Source organism: Gorilla gorilla, chromosome 7, assembly GCF_029281585.2.
Source record: "Gorilla gorilla gorilla isolate KB3781 chromosome 7, NHGRI_mGorGor1-v2.1_pri, whole genome shotgun sequence".
Classification (NCBI taxonomy): Eukaryota; Metazoa; Chordata; class Mammalia; order Primates; family Hominidae; genus Gorilla; species Gorilla gorilla.
The window spans coordinates 56,007,965-56,028,389 of record NC_073231.2 but is presented as its reverse complement, the minus strand read 5'-3'; the positions used below and the strand labels follow the sequence as shown (position 1 = coordinate 56,028,389).

Sequence of the window (20,425 nt, the reverse complement as noted above, 5' to 3'; positions counted from 1 at the left end):
AAGCATCATATTTATAAACACTGAACCTTTCTGGGGGCATGCCTCAATAGCTCCTTTTGCTTTATTTTTCCCCTTTACTTGTCAACACATTCACTGCTGCCAGCGTTGAGACAATTTAGCAGCAGGTTCAATACTGCAGCACTTGTGACAGTGAACGTTGGTCAATATTGGAAGAGAGACCAGAAAAGGTGATGGAATTTTCTCATCTAGAAACGTCATCTGCGTAGAGTATGATGTGGCCTAAACTTACAGAAATGGCCTGAACGTCCTCCTCTGACCATTATCTCTCCTAGGGCTCTGTGATATTCTCTGTTTTTAACAAGCAAAAGCAGCTAATCCTAGAGAAAACCGTCTACAGGCATTACTCATTCTCTTCAAAAAAGGCAATGCATTCCACGTGAAAGAAAAAAAGGCAAAAAGAAGAGAGAAAAGTAGGCAGAAAGGAGTGAAAAGTGAGGAGAAAAGAGAAAGAGTGGAAAGAGAAACATTGGTGTATCACCTAATGGGCAAAAATTATTGATTCTGACTACCAGAGCAGTACCAGAGACCTGCACTCCCCCAATTTCATTTAATTTTTGCCTGAGTATACTTATGTGAGCCCTGTTGAGATGTCAGGGTCTGCTACTCAGCATACATGGCACACTAAAAGTATTTGGCATGAAGACGATGAATTTTCAAACTAGTTCAAGAGTAATTGAAAACGGAATTCTGCGAAAAGCTAACGTGTATCCTTATCTCCACGTAAACACATCAATACTCATTTTAAGCCTGCCAGCTATCTATCCGCTAGGAAACACTCAATACCGCTCCTTGTACACTGAGCAGATCATTGAGTTTTCTCTCAAAACTAATAGTACAATCATTTGCAACAAGAAATTCTTCTTTGTCTGATGAAATAGTACCAGCCCTGAGCCGCTCACTTATATTTCAGGAGATAATTTCGTACTATAAGAGGAGCTCAGACTCAGGGCCAGAAAATCACAGATTCCTGAAGCTGCAAAAGAGATCATCCAGTCAAACCCTGTTATTTTGTAGGTCAAACAGATGAGCTCTTAAAAGTCATGTTAATACTCAAGTTGCCAGTTACTTTTATTTTCAAAATTTACTGCTCTCATCTTTCTTCGCAAATGAGGCTCCACAGTTGTCTGGGGGAAAAATCTCCCTGGGATGGCAGCATATCTCCTGTTCTACCCTGATTGCTTTAGTCATAAATATGTTTACACCTTTTGTAGTTAGAATATGATGCTTGGTGTGATTCTGGTCCTAGTTAGGGCAAAGGTTGATGATTTGGGAAGAAAAATACAGTTCTGCTTCAAATTGCTAAGACCTGTCACCACAAATAAGCAGTTAGAAAGATATATGAGAATCCACTATCTCATTTGATCCTTCAGAAATCAAATGAGATGGATAATATTTTCCTGTTTTACAGATGAGAAAACAGAGTCTGAAAGTTCAAAAACCTACTCAAAAATCACACAACAAACAAGTGGTAGGTCTGGGAACTTAAAGTCACAAGAAACAAACAGATCCCAGAAGGAATCAGGTGGCCATAAGATCAATCACAAGCTGCTGGAATTAATCATGGAAAAAAGAGATAGCGATGAAGAGGATAATGGGTGGAAGTACAAGAGATTTTCTGAATTGAAGAGAAAGAAGTTGACAGGATTATTGCCACAGATGTTCTCAGTAAATCAGGAAAGCTTATCTGTTAAGTGTAAAAGAAGTAAGAACAAGGCAGAGGACAGAAGGAGTAGGGAAATGAATTGGAACTGCTGCATCCAAATGTGATGTAAAGTCACAGAGAACGGGAAAGGTCTAGCTAAGGACAGATTACATATATTTCTATAGGACTCAATTAGTATGCTTTTATGACCTCCTACAACTGGCAGGACAAGAGCTGGGAACTCAGACAATCAGGCTTCATTAGATGCCAGGACTGGCACACCAGATCCACTGCAAGATCAAGAAGATGCAAGATTATTGCACTCTCAAAATGTCAGAGTTTAATTACTGATCATGGGGCCCAGAGGAGGCAGGAATTCAAAAGAATTCAAAGGTAAATAGATAGTGCTGGGGAGAAAGAGTTTTAAAATTAAAACTAGAATACCAGTTTATTTGGTGTGAGAGAATGTTAAAGGTTCAATGTATAAAAATGGATGAGGAAAAAAGCACTGAAAATAATACTACTTGATGATGATGATGGTGGTGGTATTATTATAACATCTTAAGATACAGAAGATAAACCATTCTAGATAAGGATGAGATTCCACAGGAATAATTATATATTAGCAAAGTGAAGGTGAAGACATGGGGAGGTTAAAAAAATATCCAGTATCTAAAAATCAAGTCAAAATTTTTATGTATGTTTGTAGGTGTTAAAGAAGAAAGGCAAACTACAAGCTAAGTGCTGAAACTATCAAGATGGACAAAAGTGTGTCATAGAACTGGGTCAATGAATAATGCAGGATAGAAAGAAGATGGTGAAATGGATAAGAAGGTGTTCAAAATATAGGAAAAGGTGATTTATATATAAATCATATGACAAGGCAAGTCTCATGGCAGCATCTTTTTCTATTCCGACACATATGCAAGGAAAACAGATGTAGTCTTTTTTAGAAAGAGAACTTGATGGTGTCAGGAAAAAAACAGATCGTGATTAAGCCTGGAGAGAGGGACAGAGGCACTCAAGCACAGGGTATTCCACAACTTTCCAGATCCACAAGATAGGTGTGCCAGGCTCTCAGGGCACAATAGAGGCAGCTTCTACAACCATTTCATATTATTTTACTCCTTCATTAATTGAACATATATGTCAGGAATATATGGGAAGAAACCAAGGATTGTATACAGATATGCAGTTCTCAATAGAATAAAGTCTGCTGTGGAAATCTGTAAAAATCTAGATAATCTTCATAACATCACATTTAAGGATAAACTAATCGGTCTCTCATTTACAAATTAGGAAACTAAAATACAACCAATTAGTCTTAGAGCCATAGCTAGAGGCCAGGTTTCGGGGTTACTAGTCCAGCACTTTTAGACTAAATTATGCCGTATCACTCTAGCACCATACCAGGCTTAAAGGGCATGCCAAAACAAACAAACAAACAAACAAACAGTATGTGTGTTGTTTTCCCAATTCTAAGACACCTTCTTTACAATCATTGCTTTACTCTCTCCTGCCAGCTCTGCTTTTCCCCACAAGCCATTTCACTTGGAAAAGGCAAAGAGTGAACTGACTTGAGATTTACCTATTATTTCCTTCAATTATTATCCTATAATGAAGAATTACCACTTAATGGGTGGTAAAAATAGAAGCTAGGAAGAACAAGTTAAGAACCTGACAAATTCCAGACATCCTTTTCATTCCTGTATAGCGTCTAATATAGTGTTTTTTTGAAGAGTAAGTAACTAGTAAGAATTGACTTTTTTAAGTCATAAGTGTCTCTTTAGTAAGAATCTGTAAGTTAAAAATTAAATGCCTAAAATTTAGTCCATAAAAAATTACAGTAATATATACTTAACTTTTTCATTAAAGAATTGTTTTCATGACTTTTAGCTTTCATAAATATTTAAGGCCCATATGGCATATATGTAATATGTGTTTCTGAATCAATACTATTGGAATTAATATATCAGCATACCACATGCTGACATTTCTATAGTTTCGGGTACTTACTGTGCCTGGCTTTTTCACCATAGGACAGCTGTTAAAAAGCAATGGTATACCACCTAGAAATGTTCTGTATTATCTCTTAGATCACAGAAGAGAATTTGAAGGCTAAAGATTTATCTCTGGAAGCAACTGTCTCATTTAATTTTATATATATATAATTATATAGATATATATTTAATTATATATATACTTATATAGATATCTAATTATATATAGATATCAAATTATATATAATTATATAGATATATCTAATTATATATATAATTATATAGATATATCTAATTATATATAATTATATAGATATATCTAATTATATATAAAATTTAATATACATTAAATTTATATTTCATATATATATATATATATATCCCAGATTATCTTCCCATACAATGTTGTCTTTTCTTGGTGAGGTGGATCTGGCAAAGGCCAGATCCCTGCAAAGGCCATCTGCTAAAAGCCAGGACAGCACAGTCTTCCTACAGAGACCTGAACAGAAACTGACAAAAGAAGTCCAAAGACAGGTAGAAGGAGTCACAGCCTCTTCCCAGGATCCTGGAATTGCTCCATGTCTACCTCCTATACCTCCCCCTATGGAGACACACACATTCACACACACCACATTTGACCCTCTCATCTACCAGAGACACACAGAGTTCTCTCCAACAATCACTGCAAAAGTTAGAGCTCCAAGAGTTTCCTCTATGCTTTGTCTGTACACACAGATACTCACAACAAAATGCACTTCTACAACAAGGAAACCCATCGTTATAAACTTAAGTGTCACAGGAGCTGGGCAATTGCTTACATCAGATCACTTTAATGATAATTGAAGGAGATGATTGAGTATACAGTTTGAGTGCTTCTTCCTGGTTGAACAGATTACAGTTCTATTCCTAGAACTTTTCTGCAAAGGAACAAAGGTACAGAATTCTCATTCTTGTTCTTGGTACTTAATAATACTATTCTCTGCCTTAAACAAAGCTCATCCTTCAAGGTCTCTCAAATATTCCATCTTCAATGCAGTTTTCCTTAAAGCCATCAGAAAGAATTAATTATTCTGTGCTAATGTTACATAGCACATTACTTGTTATACCAAAACACAATTTCATATATGGTTTTGGTGTATTTCTATTTAAAGTTAGTCAAGATTCCTATTTTACTTCCAAAGTGCCTCCTATGTATATGTATGTATTATATATAATTCACTATACTATCTGTAATTTATCTGCTTACACATCTGTCTCTTTCCCTACCTTCCCTATCTCCCTTCTCAACGTGGTCTTTTTGAGAAAAGGACAGGGATTGTAGCCAATTTGTCTTGGAGTCTGCTATTTGGCCAGCAAGGCTTCCTGGAGATTAAATGTTGTCACTGCCAGTAGGTTGAAAAATCTGTCAATAGCACCTGACTTCCGCTAACTAGTCCTAGATCAAGCTTCAGTATTTATTGCCATTTCTCTGCTAGGGTCTTTGAAGAAAAATGCCTTATGGAGCAGAATCTATAACCACTTTGTAAGTATCACCCTTCATATCTCCTTAAGAATCTTGATTGGCATATGTTCTCTGACTTGAGCCACACTCTACCAATCAAAGCAACCTGTGTATTTTGTTGCCTCTCTGTCTTGTTTCCTTGTTCCCTTGACTGCTCCACCAGGGTCAGTTTCCAAGCTTGGTTTTAGGATCTGCCCCCTATAATATGCTCTGTTTTGTTTACTGTCTTCTCCTGTTTTATTAGTCAACCATGGGACTCAAGGGATCTTCAGTACACCCTCATTTCTTTCCTTTCAACTTCTATCTCTATTAATCTTACAGGCTTTTACAGCTTTAAGAGTCAACAAAATTTTCACAATTTTATCCCATTTTATCCTCTCACTGGAGCACCTTCCCTCACCTCCAAGCAAACTTTCTATCTTCATTATAGCCTCACTCATACATTTATAATGTAAATTTGCATGTTAGAGAAAAAATATCTCACTGCTATTTGAAAACGTTTTAAAACACTTTAGATCCTACATTGACATTTCCACCATTCTACCTAAGGCCTTCTTGTGGTAGGAGCAGGGACTTTGGAGTCAAAGAAATCCAGCTGGAACACCAGTTTTATGATTTGGGTTATTTAACATTGCTGCATCTTAATTTACTCCTCAGTAAAGTGGTAGCAAACACATCCAACTATTGAGTTGTTCTATAGGCTCAAGATTATATGATTATAAGCACTCAATAAATGGTAGCTATTTTTGATAAAAAAAAAAAAGAGAGAGAGAGAGAGAGCAAATCTCTACCTCTTGGATAGGCTCATTCAGTATGTAGTAGCCATAGCAAATCCAACTCAAGAGACAATGACAGTCATTTTCATCATTATGGCTTCTAAATCCAACACCTTGTATATTATTAGATGAAATGTGATCTGCTTTATTATTCGCTTTTATAAAAACCATCCGCATATAAAGAGATGAGCAGGAACATTTTATAAAATATTAGGAAGTCTAGAATGAACTATTTTCTGGAACTATCCGCTTTTCCCATCCCTGCACATTGCTGTGTCTCTGCAGATAGTAGTCTTGCCATCACTTCTGCCCAGAGCAAAGATTTAACTACTCTATAAAGATGGCAGAGCCAAATAAAAGGCATTTCATTAATTCAGATAATAGATTAATTTCAGCACATCTCCACCATCCTGATGAGAGACTGAGCATGAAAAGATATCTACAAATCTACTGTAAGCTCAAAGTGCTTGCTCCCCAACTATGGGCACAGAGAAAACACAATTGATTGTATAAATCAATAAAATGAACACTGTGAATCAATAAAATTAGAATGATAAAAAAGGTCATATTCTGGTTCTCTAACTTTTTGTTTGATTCTACTATGTTCAAGAACTCACACTCAATAGTTCCCATCAGTAGCACTAAGGGGAAGATGACTGAAGAGATCCCCTACTGAAAGAAGGGCTTTGGCAATCTTAAATCTTATTGGGTATACTCCAAGACAAAGGATTTCCATAATATTACCCCATAAAGAGCACCTATTTGAAGTGATATATATATTGGAGACAGAGTCTCTCACCGCTACCCAGACTGGAGTGCAGTGGTGCAATCTCAGCTCACTGCATCCTCTGCCTCCCAGGTTCAAGCAATTCTCCTGCCTCAGCCTCCAGAGAAACTGGGATTACAGGCACGCACCACCACGCCCAGCTAATTTTTGTATTTTTAGTAGAGACAGGTTTTTTCCATGTTGGCCAGGCTGTTCTCAAACTCCTGACCTCAGGTGATCTGCCTACCTTGGCCTCCCAAAGTGCTGGGATTACAGGCATGAGCCACCATGCCTAGCCCAGAGTGTTTTATATTTTACACCTACTGCCTGCACACCTCTCATAAAACATTTATGACAGAACATAAACCTTGAACAGAGACTTTCAAAAACCCTCCCCCAGCAAGAACTTTTCATCCATTCATTTATTCACTCATTTATCAATATTCATTAAGCGGTTTTTCTGGGCCAGATACTAAACTAATTACATGGATAAAGTAAAGAATAAGAAAGACATGTCCCTGCTCTTCAACAGGGGCAACAACATCACTTTGCACTAGAGGACTCACCTTGTGTTATGAGGTTAGAGGTCTCATAGATGAAATATCTGGGAAGGCCTCCTAATGTTTCCACTGAGGATATGAAGAATGAACAGAAGGTAATCATGCAAACAGGGAGTGTTAAGAGATTAAGCAAGAGATAAGCAGAAACCAGGATTTTTTAAACTCGTGTTAAGATGTTTAAACTTTACAATAGCTGGAAGATTTAGTGCGGGGTGGGGGATTTGATAAGAATACTGTTCTACTTTTCAATTGTCTATATTTTCTGATTTTATGGTCATAAACATGTATATTGATTTTACAATAAAAAGACAATAAGGTTTATATTTTAGTTTTAATTAAGAAAAGTAGTCTAGAGAAAGTAATAGCAGAAAAGGAAAGCTGAGCCAGAAGTAACAATGGTAATTTTTAAAAATATATATTATTATAAGCTTACTAGAGATAGACCAGAAATTTAGCTCTAAACTTACTAGAAACCAATTTAACAAGGGAAACTGCAATAGTTTCATAATATACAAAGTCTGTGAACAAGAAAGCCAGAGTGGCTGAATAGGATGAGTGGGTAAGAAAAGGAAGGAAAGCAACTGGAAGGGGTAGGTGGTAGGTAGATCATGTAAGGCTTCGAGTGTCATTGCAAGGACTCTGGATTTTATTCTGAGTGTGACAGAAACCTTTGTACATTTTTGAGCAGTGGAGTGATGTGATTTGATTTACATTTTAATAGCTCACTCTGTCAGCTCTGTAGAGGAGGAGCAGGAGAGTCAAGAGTAGAAATAAGGAGACCAATTTAAAGACTGCTGCAATAGATCAAGAGAGAAATGATGGTGGTTCCATCCATGACAAATAGTGGTGAAAATAGAAAAAGGTGATCAGATTTAGGAAATTATTTGAAGGTAAAGCTGATAGGGTTTGCTGAAGGATGAATAGAGGGTGAGGAGAAAAAGCAATCAAGTGCATCTTTTGATGTTTTTCAGGCTAAGCCATTATTCTGCAGTTCTGAGAAGGTTCTGCAGGACCTCCAAGGAGGTTCCTTCTCTTCCCACTCCTCCACTTATCTTCTCCTGGGTCATTCTAAGAATGTTTTCTCTACCTTACTTACTGCAGCCTTCTTGTACCAGCTTAGGTTCAGCCCTGGAAATATTTTCTTTCTGGAGTAGGGGGTTAGCTGTGACTCTCAGGGTAACCTTGGTCTTAAGACTTTAGTTCCTCCTATCAGAAAGAAGGATCAGACCTTTGAAAAGTAGTCCTGAAACAGTTATCTCTGAGTCCTAGCCTGCTGTCACCTAGCCAAGTAAGTTGCCTATCAGAAATTCTGAGACAATAAATCAAGCCCTTTTCATAGATTATAATTATAGGGTTGGGGTTTATGAGAATTAAATAAGAAAATGGATTAGAAAAACAATTGTAATGAACTGTGATGCTCTTCATTGCAGCAGGGCATTAAATGCTACTAATAGTGATAATAATGATGGTAATAGCTACTACTATGAGAGTACTTAATGCCAGGCACTACATGAGGTGCTTTACGTGTCATAATACTGAATGCTCAGAACAGATCTATAACCTGGGAATTATCCCCACTGTATACAAAAGAAAATTAAGGTTACACTGGCTAAGATGTTCACTCAAACTCACACAACTAGTAGATAATGGAATCATCTTTAGAAGCTAGATTTTCTTGACTCTATTCTCTATGCTTTGAAATTCTAAATCTGTTTTTATCAACCTGGTTAGCTATATCCTGCTCTCAATATACCAGCTAGAGAAAGGTATGCACTGGCTTACAAGTTAACAAAGGCACAATGCTCTGAGATGCCATTAGGTTGGTGCAAAAGTAATTGCAGTTTTTGCCATTAAAAGTAATGCCACTACCCAGAATTCCATTACTGCAATTACTTTTGCAACAACCTAATAGAATTCTCCTAAGACAGAGCTACAGAACTTATTTAACAATATAGGATCGGTCCTTCATCACAGAGAATTATTCTTGGGCCAGAAGAAATGAAAGGTTGGAAATAAAAATTCTATCTAGCCTTTTTTTGCTGGCCAAGATGGCTACTACAGAAAGAAAAAGGAGTCTTTATGTTTCCTCTCTTGAAACCAGGAAATAGCTCAGGCTTCCCAAAGTCTTTATTCCTTCAGCAATCCTTAACAATGTGGCGTCACTGATATGATTCAAAGATGTTATATTATGTGAAGCTCACAAACCAATAGAAGCGACATGCATAAAATATATTTGCTAAAAGAGGTATATATCAAAGTGCACAGATACCTAAAGAATGGGGCAGCTCCCTCTGTGTGGGAACTAGGTAGCAAAGAGGCAATACTCCCTGTAGGATGTCAAGGGGACCTATTGAGGAATTTTAAACACAATCAGCTTCAGGGTTAGGAAATTCACTCTGGCAGCAAGAAAAGAGAAAATATTAGAAAAAGATGAAAAGAAAGACCACTGAGGAGGCTATTACAACATTCCACAAGAGAGATAATAAATGTCTGAACTAAGACAATTATGCCAGGGACAGGGAGGACAAGATGCATTATTGAGGTATTTCATGGCAGAATTACAAAAAGAAAGAAAAGAAAAACTACTTCATGCCCATTTAAGTATTCAGATAAGGGGAGGAACCATGGATGATGAGGAAGAAGATTCTCCCACAAACATGATCTTGCCCATAGCTTTTTAAGATACAATTTGTAGATTCAGTGCATTAGCTTGAGGTTTGGGTGGATAGTTAACCCTGTTTTCTTCCAATGCAAACCTATTTGCATTTATTGAGTTTCTTCAAGTTACATCATAAGGGAGGCTCCAAACAAGGCCAGCAGAAAAGACTTCGTGAGAAGAATGGCCAATAATACCACAATGTCAAAACTCTCCAGGAGGATTTAGATGTGTTTCCTAGATGGTTGCTTAAGTGAGATATCATATGTAAACTGCAAATAGAGTGCCTGTCACATTAGAGGTACTCAATAAATTTTAACTATTTTACTATTAAGGTTCAGTCATCCACATTGATCACAGGATTTCTCTAGATGGCTAATTAATCATGAAGCATTTCAAGCAACATTTATTGAATATGTGCACAGCTCTCTGCAGGCAATACTCCCTGGCATGTAGTTCGCCCAGAGTTGACTCCTGCAGAAGCACTCGAAAACGGCAGGGTAAAACAATAGGGAGAGCGTGAGCCTGGAAATTTAGAGATTTGGGTTATAGTACTAGGGACACAAAATGTTAATCCAGTGCACTCTTCCTATAGTTGAGGAAACTGTCACTTTTCATTGCCTCACTCAATTTATCAGAGGTGAAGCCAGGCCTAGAAACAGGGGCTCCTGACTCCTGGCCCTGCACCTTTTCCACGATAGCACATACATGTGAGGCCCATCCGCTCTGGAAGGCCACACATGATCTAACTTACATTCTTGTGCAGATGACACTATCATGACAAATTAATTCCCAAAAACCTGAAACAATTCCTTAAATTTAGGTTAAGCAGATCATGCCGCTAATGCCTAGGCAGATGTTACCATGCCTTGAGGCACTGCATACAAACTAGAAACTGAAGACAAGCACTAGTTTGGATTTATGGTGATTAAGAGGTTTATTTTGCTAAATATATTTCTCTACATTTCTACCTAAAATGCAAAAGAAACTGTGTATATAAGCATGTTCACACACACACACACACCTTAAGCCTCAGAGATGAAACCAGTAAAATTCAGTGTTTTCTATCAAAAGTTACATTCTGAGCTGAGTAGTTTAAAACCACTATTAAGTTCTCCAGGAAATGTATCTATGACTCATCTGAGTCTGCTAGGTATGCATTTGAACAACCCAAACATTGGGATACATTATGTATTAACAGACAGCTTCCATATTGTAAGCATGTCTGTGTTTGTAGCCTTAAAACATGAATTAAGAAAACGGAATGCATCAGCAGTGCTCAGACCCATTAATTAATTAGTATTCACTATCCTTTTGCAAGTAAGCAATTTTATCTCCATTTTGGGATTAAGAAATTAAGTCAAAGACGAAGAGCTATAATGGCTCACCAGAGGTTTGGCTTTTAATAAATCTCAGATTATTGGTCTCATATTTTGGTCACTAATATTACAGTACTTTTCTGAAAGATTTTAAATGAGTATATGCCCTTATTGTTTCCTTTCTTTTGTTCTCCATATTAACACTATATCACACTGCTCCAAATCAGCCCTCAGTGCCTTATTTGGAACAGTGCTACAAACAGTAACTTATACCCAAAAACATAAGCTTCAAGGTTATTTGTATTTTTGAAATAAATACTTAGTGTGCTCTCCAATGTTAATTCCCATCCAAAAACTGCTATATTAAATTTTAATATTCTCTTTCATTATTTACTAAATTATTTTAATCACTAACATACTGTACTTTTAAGTTTCAATTTTTTAACCCTAGATTACCTCTGAGTTTTTAGCTCAATAGAAGGAATATTTAGATTCACTACAGTACGGTGATTAGTTTTCTAGAAATAGACATATATAAGTAACAGTCATTTAAAGATTTTAGTATAAGAATCTTAAATAAATATTTCAATGGAAATTATAAGAAGGAAAATAGAAACATTCATTTAATGTTTAGAACTAAATAGTAAATATAATTTTGAATTTAAATGTTTTCTAATCTAGCATTTATATTTTGATTTTTCTACTTTATATTATTTATCATTCTCAAGATGTTCTGCCAGTATTAATAAACTTTCACAATTTTCCTTTAAGTGAGGATTACTACTCTCATAAGAAAACTAAAACATAATTATATTCAATATACTAGATGTATACCCATATTTAGAAAACTTCATAGAATATGTTAGATGTTATTAACATGCTCTCATTTTTCCTTTCTTTGAGAATTAGCACTAAGTATCAAGCATTCAATAAGTAGAATATAGTGAGTTAAGAGCTTTAAAGAGTTAATTATGCTACTAAATGATGCTTAACCTCAGTAAAGAACTAGCTCAAGGCCTCGAAGTTTCAGACTCATGATTTAATTGGCTAGATTATGTGTTCGGAAGTGAAATAGGGTAGCAAAAAAGCTTTCTTAAAATAAATATTGAAAAACTGGAAAAAGAAGAAAAAAGAATCATTACATCCCAAAATTAAATCTCTGAAAAGTAAAATTGCTACTGCCTTTGCCCAATTTCCCTGTTTCACAGTTTAATGCAACATAAAATTCCAATTCATGTGTATATATATATGTTTGGCTTCAAGCCCATGAGCTCATACACCCATGTGAATAAAAGGCAACCCAAGTCAATGTCCTGGTGAAGGCACTGCAGGCAAACTGAACAGTTTGAGCCAAAGAAGAGAGAGAGTTTTTGGATAGGAGTGTTTGAAAAAGCATAAGGCATCTGCCCAATGACAGAAGTAGAAAATAACTGTAGAGAGGAGAGTATGGAGAAAAACGAGTCTGGGAAGATACGTGGTGATTAAATACCTACTTCTGTCATGAGTGATTATGAGAAAAATAAATCATGTGAGATATTTCTGGTTGAAGAAAAAATACAGATTTTGGAGAAAAACTTATTTAAATTCTAGTCTTCATTCCAAAATTTGTTAGCTGTGTGACCCTGGCCAGGTTATATAACCCTTCAAAGCTTCAGCATTCTCATTTGTAAAATAAAGAAAAATTAATACCTATGTTAAAGGGCTGAGGTGAGAATATATGAAATAATATGTCTGTGATAGAGCCTGGTAGAGCATTTCACATAGAGTACACCCAACCAAATGCCAGTTCTTTTTTCTTCCCATCATCCCTTGGTCTTATTTAAAGATCAGTGAACACACCAGACAACTTCCCTTGCAACCCAGCAATTCTACTATCTCCCAGGCAATTCAGACTTTTTTGTTCCCCCTAAACCCTTGATCCATCCATAGAAGCAAATTTTCAAACAAAAGGCATTGTAAAACTGCATGATTATTTGTCCTAATCAGTTTGACTTGTTTTAATGTTCTGAAAAGTCCTTGATAACCATTTTTAGAGTTATGTTTGCACTCCAACTCTAAATTAGGGCCATTCTGTTACATCAACAACTATACTCACCATTATCTGTTCTACCTTTCTCTCTCTCTCTCCATACACACTCACACACACACAAACACACACACACACACCACACACTAGAAGGGGATGAGGACATAACTAACGTAGAATTATCCAGAAAGAGCAACCCCATTGTCTATCTTCCAGACCCAGAACTTCTAAAATCAGGAGAGCTCTTCCTAAATCTTTGAGATTGTTGTTCCTGGGCATTCCCAGAGATATGTCTCAGATCACTAACCTTTAGGTTACTCTAAGCCCACCCTAGAAGAAAATCACACCTACAATGTGGTCTTCTCCATGCCTCTGGCCAGATCGCCAAACTCCACAAAGTGAGTCTTATACTCAACAAGTACACTAGTCTTAAAAAAAAAAAAAAAAACTTCAAGCCCTCACCTGATAGTTTTAAAGCATAACTTACAAAGCAAGCAAATCAATAGCAAAGTGCATCTGCCCATTGGGCTGATTCATTGCCACTGCAGTCTGAGAAGAGAAGGAAGAGAAGAGAAGGAGAAGAGAAGGAAAAAAGAGAAGAAAGAAGAAGAGAGAAAGATGAGGAGGTACAGGAGGGAATGGGAAAGCTTGATCATGAAGCTTATATTCTTCACAGCTGGAGTGATTAGGGTTGATGCTAGCAAACCCAGGATTGCACCAAAGCATGAAATTGGCATTACTCTACCACTTTGGAGAAACTGTGGCTCTGCTTCTAAGGGCAAGGGCTTTCACAAAGGCCCCAGGAACCTGTCATGTCAAGCTTAGCAGCCTTTCTGATCAGGCCCCACAGCCCCAATCTCAACTCTTCCCAGGTGGCGCTGGAATGACTTGTCCTGGCTGGGCTCTGTGGTGATGTACATGTACAAACAAATCTGTTTATCTTTAGGTATCAGAAGACCAATAAATAACCTTGGGATAAAAAGTAGTTGAGATAGAATGGGGTCTCAGATGGTTGGTTTTACAAAAGCTGCCTTTCAAAAGAAACTGGAGTACCCAGAAAAACTCTTAGGATATTCATAAACTTAAGTTATAAATAGTTATGAATAAGTTACTTAAACTTCAGTTAACTGTGGTCTTCAGAAAACTGGAATTTGATTAAAGCTAGCTGCAATGCAATGAAATTATATATTTTTATGGCTAAGTATTTTTTTTCTTTTCCCATAGCTAAGACCTTTTCCCCTCTAATGTCTTTTTCTTACAAAACATGTTTAAGTGAACGTTGCTGTTTTTAGGGTTTTAATTTTAAATATGGTCTTCATGCATCTGCAATGTACGTGTAACTACTGGGAAATAAAACATCGTGCACATCCATAAAACATAACATTATGTTGCTGCAGACTAGCATGAACTCCAAAGTGCCAGTCCTGATGTGAAACCGGAGTCATTCTCCTGCCTCTTAATACCTTTTTCATCAGGTACAGAACAAATGATTTTTACCAGAGCTTAATTTTCATGGGATCTCTTAGGCACCTTGAGTGGAGAGGCAGAAGAATTACAGAGAAAGAAAAGCTTGGCAAATGAACCCTTTCCTGGCACAAGGAGACTGGTTCAATATTATGAGCATTTCCACCCAAACTCTACTTGATCCATAGACTCTATTGCCTAACGCCCTCCTCTCCAAAACCCCTGCCCCCATTAGTATTTCCCAAAAAGCAATAAAACACATAAGGGGCACTAGAAGAGTTCAAGGACACTGAGCTACATTTTAATCCATAAAAACACAAGAAAAAAAATAAACAAAAATACCTTAATTCTTTGCCATAATCTCAACACAGCTAGTTCCTTGCAGTATTTCTAAACAGTTTCCTTAAGTGAAAGAGAAGCTTGTGTCAACCTAAAACACTCAATCACTAATTACCAAGATTAAAAATCCAAATACAGATGTGTTTTATTGTGTATATTTTATGTTTTAGGCATTTCTAAAACTTAACCTTCATTTAAAAAAAAAACTACCACTCTGGCAGTGCTGAATACTTCCTTTTCAACTTATAACAAACATCCATAAACCTCTGGGATTTAAATAGTTTAACACACACACTCATCTTTGGAGCTTTTGTGAAATTCTCTAGAATACTCTGCTTTGTCGCAAGTGGTTATACAAGCAGATAGGCTTTCTGGGTGAAAAATTGATGTCTAAGCCAAAATGGATTTCACAACATATGTACCAAAGTGCAATTAGTCAAAGGAAATATTGAACTAAGAACTATAGGAAATAATTTTGAGGGAAAAGTTTCATTCAGAAGTTTGATTTTCTTTTGTTTCCAAAAAATGAGATGTTTTATTACGGTATATACAGAAACACATTAGGGGCATTTAAATGCAATATATGTTAAACCTAATGAAAATTTTTGATTAAAAATTACTTTTGGTATACTCATGAAGTATTTAAATGAAAGAATCAAATAAATGTATATCATGTGAGGTTCTAATTTTCTAAATATAACTTTGAGTCTCTAGTGAGCTGAAAGTTTATAAATAAATAAGTGCTAGGCTGAGTCGCTCCACAGAAGTCTTAGATCTATACAAGTAACCAGAATTCTCTGGCAACAGGCAGATCATGGGGGGCAAGTCAAATTTCTATCAGTTTCTTTTTACCTTCATTCCATCATGAAAAACAACACTAGTTTACTTTTAGATAAGACAGAAAGTAGTATGTATTAAGGCAACATTCAGCAGAGTTTACATTTAAACTTCATAATAACCTATTTCTACTGTATTTTGTCAGATCATGTTCATATAAATTCAAACTGAATTTGACACATTCTGTCAAGAGGGAAAAAAGGTCTGAATTATATGTATCTGCCAGGAAGAAACATAAATGCAAAAACTGAAATGTTTCCAGATAAATTCCCCAGACTGTATATACTTTTCATTTTGTAATCATATGTTTTGTAATCTCAACTTCATTTGGATAAAGATGCACAAATTTTAGCAAGATATTTGTTTCCTTCTGTAGTGGAGATTTATTAAAATGTATCTTTTTTTTGAAAAAAGAATAAATCTGTCCAGGTGGCTTTTTTAAGGCAAAAAAAAAAATTCCAGAATATACATGATTTGCATACCTATGAAGTAATTTTTGTGATGTGCTAAATCTGTCGTAAAATTTTCAGGTTTCTGTTAGAGATGTAAATATTTTCTTTAAAAATACAAGTATGTATGTATTGTCCCAGAAAAAAAGTACTTGGGAATAACAATGATTTCATAAAGATTTAACAAATTTAACCAAATTTAACAAATATTGCTTCCATGGTAAATAATATCAACAAATAACATTTCTCTATTTTAAACATTTGCTGAATATAATGTTTACGTATTATTTTTTCTCCTTTGAATAATGTGGAAGGTATTCCAATTTCCATACAAATTCACTGGAATATTTAAGGAAATGTTATTGCAATGCTATTTACTTAGTTTCTTAGCAAAAGAAAAAGAGAGAGAGAGAGAAGCAGAAGAGGAGGAGGAGGAAGAAGAAAAAGAAAGAAAGTATTTAGAGTCTTTAAGTGTGCTGAAATGGTGCAATGATATATGTACACATCCAATGTATTACATATTATTTTAAAGCTTTTATCTATTTGCTTATTTGATAAAACTTACTCAGAGATATTCTGTGAAAGACAAGTCCCATTTAGTAGGTACCTTTAGTTTACAAATAAACATGTATATACAAATGGAATATTGCCTCCTTTAGGCAAATTAGGAAGTCAACCAAAATAGCAAAAGGAAAAACATGACATAAAATTGTCATGTCCCCCAAATGAATTTGTTGAATGAATACATTGTGTGTATCCACACTCTAAATGCTTTTTTGAAACAGTAGAGCTCTCCATAGCAAATATGTTTTTTAAAGCACAATCTTGTGAAAACAGTGCATGTTAGGTGACACACTGGTATGCAGTAAACAGATAACTACTTGTTTTCTGAATAATCTTACTTGCTCATTTGGGAAACAAATCATAGAAGAAATATTCATTGTTCTTATGCATAAACTTTAAAAATAATTTACTACAATTGGCCAAATTATTTTCAAAGTATAAACAGAAAGATAAGAATACTAAACTTTCCCTTGCCTACATTTGAGAGTTTGTCAGCAGTCAACTCCAAGGCCTTTAATCCCAGGCTTTAAATAATTCAGATAACACTTGATTACTCCATTGCAAGAACCCTTGAGCTCTGCAAAATCTAAGTAACACAATATTTTCCACATTAAAAAAAGGCCAATCTTAAATAGTAGGCATCAGACCAAAGTATGCAACTCATTTTTGCATTTACTACATAAACTCTGGTAAATATCAGTGTAGTTTGCTACCAAGTAATTCTGCATTCTTGCTTTCATTACCAAGCCCTGTAGTTCTACAGCTTAATTTGCTCAACTCAGAATCCCCCATCCATACTTGTTCTGGTTTTTAAAGGCTTCTTTGAATCATAACAAGTAAAATGGTTAGTTATGTTACTCAGAAACTCAAAAGTGTACACAAACGAAAATTTAAACTTAAAAGAATACTGTTTTGACGTTCATTTCTATTTCTTTAGGAAAATCATTGTTTTATATCTTTTGACAACCAAGATTCAATATCTGCTGCCTCCGTTACTTGTAAACATCAGCCATTACAAAAGAGCTTTGCTCACTTGGCTAAATTACAACCTGAGTAATGTGAAACAGACAGAATAACCAAGAAATATTGGCTTCCAACCCCAAATCAGAAAGCGACAAAATTTTGCCATCAAAAATGTCTAGCTGAGTTCTAAATGGATTAAACTCATCCATAAAACTGACGTAGGTAGCACTTCACTTTGATGTATAGTAGGGTCCATATATGTCTGAGCATGTGTTCATAATTATCATGTAACCAGATAAATAAAAGACACAAAATTAGGTTACAAACATCAAATAAGCTCTGTAAAAATTATCAAAGTTGAGCAAAGAACCCACTGACTTTAGTGGTATGGAACATTTTTAATCAATTTCTTCTCTCAAAGTAAACTCATCATATCCTTTCCCCTCAATCCTTGTCTGAGCATAGGAATAATCGGTTTCTCTTCACTCTAGCAAGCAAGTTTAGTTTTTTCATATATCTGGCCTGAAACAACATGAAGTAGAAAATCTACAGATTGCATTCAGTATCACCAATAAGTACCGCATTTGACTACTGCTCATACCATTTGGAAACCAGTCCTCACATGACGACTGGCCTGACACCTCATCCATCAGCAGGGTGCCCAGAGCAGAGTTGGACAGTCTTCCTTGCTCCATCTCCAGAGGGGAGGCCCAGTTGGGAAACAGGATTCTCTTCCAATAGCAATTAGATCTTTAAGATCAGGCCTCAGCAACATGACCTAAAGCCATCCTTTCTTGCAACAAAGTCTCCAGCATCTTCAGAGGAAGAGACCGGGAGTGAGGCAAATGAGGAGAAATCCAGGTCTCCGTGGCCTGATTAGAAACTTTGTTGTGTCAAATAAACTTTGGCCACTGGAGGAAAGTACCCCATGGTTGCTCTGGCTTTAGAAAGATCTGTCCAGGGCTTCTCAATCTTCTTTTCACCCCTCTCTCTCTCACTCCCTCTCTCTCTCCCCTCTTCTCTTGTTTCAAAAGGGGCCTCTGGTCAGCGCTGATTAATAAGTGTTTTTTGTTGTGAAGCGTTGAATAATAGAGGATGGCCGGTGACCCAGTAAGGACTAAACCTTGCGCTGGTTTATTGTGGCTAGCTGAGAAAGGGGCTTTAGGCCCGGGACCCCAGGCACTGACCCGCACACATCCCGCGGATCGCCTATTCATTCGCACAGCCCTCCAGTCGCCCAGGCTCCCATTGTTTGCTGAGCAACAATGGAGATTTCGCAGGGAAAGTAAAGCTCTTTTCAGATTCCTCTCTGATGTTTTGCATTTAGGGAAACACCGACCTCCACTTTTTCCCCCGACATTTTCCCTCCTGGCATTTAAAGCTGTTCGTTTTCGGGGAAACTTCTGTGAGTTTGGCGCTTGTTCGACCAACACCAGTGTTAGGAGGAGGCGAGACGGGTGGAAAAAGGAGAGCCCCAGAGATTTCCCGTGTGTGTGTGTGTGTGTGTGTGTGTGTGTGTGTGTGTGTGTGTGTGTGTGTAATGCATTTAGAGGACGGGAGCTGCCTCTAGGGAGAAAGGGGAAGGGGGGAGGGGAGAAGAAAAAGGAAAGAGCGCGTTTCCTCGCCGGGGTTACCGGGGTGGCGCGGGCTTCGCGGCCGAGGGGCTGCCGGCCCGGCCCGCGGCTCCTCGCGGCCGGCTGGGAAGTGGCGGGTCCGGCTAGTCCGCGGGCGGGCGGAGCGCGCCTTCGCTGCCAGTGTCCCCCTTTCACCTTCCTTCCCCGAGCCTTTCCCTGCTCCTCCGCTCTCCGAGCCCGGGGCGGCCCCGCAGACACCAGCGCCTCTATCCTGCGCTCCTTGGCGTACGCAGCCGTGCGAGGTCGCGGCGGGAATGGGCGCCGAGGCCCTGCCCGCCAGGGCCGCATCTGCGGCCCGAGACTTACTTCTGCTTTGCTTTCCTGCACCTGGCCCGGGGCAGGCTTTCTAGTTTCTGCCTCGGCCAGAGGAGCCGACTTCCGCAGGACGGGCTTGGGGCAGGGGGTGCCAGTGGGGGCAGCCGGGCGAGGCGAGGTCGCGGGGAGACGACCAGGCCTGCTTGGGCCTGGGCCGCTCCAGCCGCCTCGCCTCTTCAGGGACCTCGCCCCGGGACCACCCGAGCGGACCCACAGCTCCTGAGGAAACAGCTGCCTCGGGCCTAAGGGTCTTTGCTTTCCCCCAACGCATGCAAGCGTGGGTCGCCAGCCCAGCATGTCTGGCGTGGAGGCCGGAGGAGGGTGGGGAGCTGGCGGTGCCCTATGGCCAGACGAGTGAAAGTCGGTTAGTGTCTTACGCGCCTGGGGGAGGCGAAGGGCGCAGGCTTGCGGGGCCCGGGCTGCGAGTATTGGGAGGGGGTGCCTCGTGAGGCCGTGCGAGGCCGCCCTCCCCGGCAGGCCTCGTCCACGCCCTTGTGGCCGCCCAGACCCGCTGCGCTTTGGCTAGGCGTCCCTACGCGCCTCCACCTTCTCCAGGTGCACGCCTGGGCGCGGAGCTAGGCTGAGCCCCCAGC

At 38.1% G+C, this 20,425-nt stretch overlaps 1 long non-coding RNA gene across 1 annotated transcript in view; it reads right to left on the bottom strand.

Moving 5' to 3' along the window:
- The window catches only part of LOC134759023 (uncharacterized), a 478,714-nt gene extending 459,619 nt beyond the window's left edge, over positions 1-19,095 (bottom strand). The window contains exon 1 of the long non-coding RNA XR_010134871.1: positions 18,485-19,095. This is a non-coding gene — a long non-coding RNA (uncharacterized lncRNA). The remainder of the gene's footprint in view (positions 1-18,484) is intronic.
- Between the last annotated feature and the right edge of the window lie 1,330 nt (positions 19,096-20,425).